The 4,869-nt window shown below is 38.2% G+C and overlaps 1 long non-coding RNA gene across 1 annotated transcript; it reads right to left on the bottom strand.

Moving 5' to 3' along the window:
* Nucleotides 1-1,757: 1,757 nt before the first annotated feature.
* On the bottom strand, nt 1,758-3,015 carry LOC135213968 (uncharacterized). Its single transcript, XR_010314241.1, has 2 exons — nt 2,034-3,015; nt 1,758-1,906 (listed from the first exon to the last, which is right to left on the bottom strand). It is a non-coding gene; the product is annotated as an uncharacterized LOC135213968 (long non-coding RNA).
* Nucleotides 3,016-4,869: the final 1,854 nt, after the last annotated feature.

Here is a 4,869-nt window from a genome sequence, read left to right as displayed (position 1 = left end):
TTTTTTTTTTTTAATTACTTTCCTTGATGAACTAATTATTGACTCCTTGGCTGAGTACTCTAGCCATACTCATGTATATACATTCCTCTGATCCTTTTTTCATACATGTAATTGCACCTGAAATAATCTCCTTTTCCCTTCATTAAACTCTCCATTTCCTTATCCATCTTATTCCTGTTTTCATCCCTCTACATACTCCCCAGGCCCTGTATCTTTTAACTAAAGATTATAATTCATGCACGTTTTTTTTTCCGAACACGTTCTCCTCTGTTGTTTATCAAACTTACTCGTCTCAACTACTTCTGCAGATACATTTTCTTACCTTCCTCTCTACGTTACCTTATATCTATTGTCTCTCAACTTTTGTTTCAATTAGATAGTTGAAGAGGGCCCCGTGATCCAATGGGGATCACACCCGAAAACTGAGATCGATCCTAGCAAGGAGTGGGACGATTTAATTATACTTTCCCAAACATATCCACTGTGCTACTACTGACCTCATGGGTAATCAACTGTGTAAGTAAGTCACAGGAGAAGATCGAGAGGCTTGCTACCTCACTCACCGGAGCTACTAAGAACTGGGATGTTAATGCTTATGGAGTTTTACCCTCTAATGGGAAACTGCATACAGCTGAAAATTAGACACACACACACACACACACACACACACACACACACACACACATATATATATATATATATATATATATATGTATGTATGTATGTATGTATGTATGTATGTATGTATGTATGTATGTATGTATGTATGTGTGTGTGAGGAATTCCTCTCACAACGATTTTATTTTCTAATGTTTTTGTGTATTCACTTGTTTCCGTGCTATCTATCTCTTTATTATAGTTATTAGTATTTGTCTCATAAGAAATGACTGATTGATTTTTCGTTGTGAATTGGCGTCTGTCAGGTGATCGACAGACAGGAGCTATGTTACTGTATCTGTATTCTTGTGAAAACCAAATATATTCGCAATGCATACCCATGTATTTTGCAAAAATATGCACGTCTATATTGCATGGCATAAGGGTGCAAGAACCACATCTACTCGAGAATGACACTCTTCACATTATTTTATCTGATTTTGCTATGCTCTATAGCATGTAGGTCTAGCATGTAGGTATGTAGTATCTGTGGTTCGGTTAGCACCGAAAGATGGTTTTGCACAAAGACGATGTCTTTTGACATAAACGTCAGTAGACGTTTTAGTAACGCAGTATGATTACTGTTTTAGTTATGATAATTCATTTATCCTTATATATATGAAATTACTCTTGGTAATGTATTGCGCATATCATGTATGGTAAGAGTAGATATTATTGGGTCTTGTTTGTGCCTCTCGCCAGAGAAGCCATTAGGAGAGGTCAAAGGATCGGGAGGGGAAAAGAAGGGTAGAAGTTCGCCCCTCTGATCGCTCCTTTGCGTGCCCCTTTAGGGGTGTGTATGCGTATGTGCTTAGTACACTGTATGGGCGTGATATTGCCCAAAATTGTATTGACACACACCATCAATTAATTCAGTACATTTAATAATATATTACATGGGAAAACCCTCATGTATTTCATACGGTAAGCGTGGACACGAAACGGAAGGCAGACCTCCACACCCATTTCATACACAGGCTCTCTCTCTCTCTCTATTCTAACAATCACCCCACATCTCTCTCTCTCTCTCTCTCTCTCTCTCTCTCTCTCTCCACCTCTTTCTCTCCATTCTAACAGGTAATGAAAATGAGAGAGTTGCATCACAACATAACGTTTATTTACAATAACAACTAAGTCGGTTAACTAAGTAATCCAGTCTTACAGACTAACTTAAAACAACTCATTGTCAAGTCACCCAAAAGGTCACACCTTTCCCTGGGAACTCTGTCCCACAGAAATCCAGAACCATCTGCCAAAGATACAGAACACATTCTGGTAAGTACACACACAAGTTTAAAGACAAAGTTAATAAAATGGAACATCTTACAAGATATCAAACAAGCCACCCCTTTGGCTAAAGTAAAGGTAACACTTACCCATTCCCAACCGGACACTAAACACTATGTCAAAAAACTCCCCCGGCGAATGCCACGGCATCTTTGCCTATGACTCGAAGCCCTCTGTCAAAATCCCTCTCATAGGCTTGGGTATGAACGCTTTTAACAGAAAGAGGTGCACACGCACATACGAACACACAGTTCGCTAGCGCCTCACGGTTCTAGTTGCATCTAGTTTCTCAAAGGCACTTTGGGAAGAGTTCATAAACTGTCGTACATTGACTCGACGAACTAAGCACTTTTATCTCACGCCATCCCCTAGCAACTCATTGATCAGCTACCCTCAGGTCGTTACTCTGCCCTGTCCTCCACATTCCACAGGTTACAGAGAATGCACGAACAATATATAATTAATCAAAACCCTATGTCTTACAGATTGCTCGGCCTCGCACCTATATGCTAGCTCCCGCCTAGCAGAATTGCTTATATAATATAAAACATTGGCCGGCTTAAAACAAAATAAGTAAAACTGCACGTCTCTGGCATTATAAAATAAAGTCTTATCACGCTTTAATCTCCCAATAACACAAAACGCATTTTCTCCCATATTTTCTGCATTAGGATTCTTGAATATCCCTCTTCGCTTGTCTGCAAGTAGCTGCACAGACAGCAACAGGCTATAGCAGGCTGTAGCAACTGTAGGAAGACGGAATGCCTCCCTCATCGTAGAAGACTCTCACGGCTTCTTGTAGATCCCCAAAAAACACGCTGTAGAATTCTCTCGATCACCCACGTGGAAATACTTGTAATCACCATGGACAACATGGCAGCAACCTCTCTTCACGTGCGGTGGACGTCTTGCTGCGGAGTCGGGGACGACTATTTTCCCTTTGGGTGTGTGTTAGTATGTCAGTCAAGTCTTTGGTCAATCTAAGAAAATTAACCCAAACATACTACCTCTATCAAACAATGATCTCAAAAGGGTCAGAAATACTAACTGAACGTCTCCCAATTAACTCCCTTAAATATGACTACTAAAAGAAAATGATAAGTCATTATCACAACTCTCTAAGAAAAAGAAACATCAGTTCTCCAATTCAATTTCCAAACAAACTCGCACATCAGCACACACACAACTCAGAAATCACAGCAACTCCACGGAATTCTGCACTCACACTTCGAACTCGAATGTGCTCACAAAAAAAAAAAAGAAAGAAAAAAAGAAAAGAATCACGTAACACCCAGACCCAAAAAATTTTCTCTTAAACTCTGGACAACCCACAAAATCAGTAAAAATCTCCAACTTTTAACAGCAAAAACCCCTTTACTGCTCAATAATTAATCACAATGAGACTTAATGTCAAACTCCCTTTACGTAAGCAATAACCCTCGAAAAATCACATCTCCCGGTAAAATCAAATCTCCCGTCCAAAAAAGAAATGTTATTTAAGCTCAATCCCCAAATCATATCTCTCATAGGAAAAGGAAGAAAAATAATAAAAAAAAAATAATCACAAGTAGATTTCCCCAATCACAAAATACATAATACATGTATAATATGCATAACTCCCGCGTTTTTCCCAAGAAATGCTCCATGTAAAGTTATGGAATTTGCCAGAAAGCAAACTCTCACACATGCGCTTTCGTGAAAATGCTATAGCCACATTTCCCAGATTATTGCAAAAATCTGATCTATCCCCATCAGAGGAAAAGAATCAGCACACGCTCAGCACACGGCTCATCACATCGCTTGTCAGCAGAAAAATCACCTGCGGACGCATGCTCAAACAACAGCACAAAAATTGTCCAGTCAGACACGTAAGTTTGGAAACTCATGATTCTCAAGAAAAAAAAAGGTCTAACTGACACATTTCACAGAATTAACTCCAGGATATGACTAATGTGTTCAAAAATTTGTCTCGAAGACTTATTCTCTCAACATGACTTTTCCCCAAATTATATTTCTCCAAGAATAACACACTTGTGAACATGAAAAATGCACACACATCCCCAAATAACTCGTAATGCAGTAATGCCATTCGCCTCTAAATGGTCACGAAATCAAAAAAGACCAACATAAATCTTCTCTTGTCTCGAAAAAAAACTCCCATAACCACAAAAAAAAGGTCACCCGCCCAAGATTAATTCCAACTCCATTATGAGACATCATATCAATAATAACGCCCTCCGGTTATAGAAATATTTCCTCCATTTGGTTAATAACCAACCCCCTATATTATTCTCTTATTTCTCCAAAGCCACATGTCAGTAGAAACAAAAACACCACTCCAGGAATAGAGAATAATCACCTCTATTTCGGCAATACAAAATATTTTACCTCTATTTCCACAATAACTCCATGTGGAACAAAACAAAGCTCCAAAACAAATTATATCTCCAAAAATGTGCACTCAGGCATCTAACTCACACACTCCCAAATATTGCCCCATAATCTCCAATATGTGTCTTCCATTTGCAACAAAGATGGCTGCAAAATAATTGAACTAAACATAGCTCATACCACATTGGCAAATATCAAAAATGGCCAAAAATATATATCTCCCATATATTATATCTCAAATATAACTCCAAAATAATATATACCTCCAATTATCTCTCCAAAATAATATATCTCAATTATATCTCAATTATAACTCCAATTCTCCAGAGAATAACTCAATGTTATAGTCAAAAACTATAAAAACTCTCTCCGTTTAGCATAACTGCTAAAAAGGGCAAAACTCGGCAAATAAACTGTCTAGAAAATTCTAGAAAAAAAAACCACCATGTGCCACAATCATTATAACAGAACTCCAAAATCACAGTGTCTAAGCAAAGACTTCCACATATGCACTACGACATAAGCCACTAGAAA

Source organism: Macrobrachium nipponense, chromosome 43, assembly GCF_015104395.2.
Source record: "Macrobrachium nipponense isolate FS-2020 chromosome 43, ASM1510439v2, whole genome shotgun sequence".
In the NCBI taxonomy this organism is placed as follows: domain Eukaryota; kingdom Metazoa; phylum Arthropoda; class Malacostraca; order Decapoda; family Palaemonidae; genus Macrobrachium; species Macrobrachium nipponense.
Note: the sequence above shows the minus strand (reverse complement) of the source record. Positions and strands in the feature narration are given on the sequence as shown.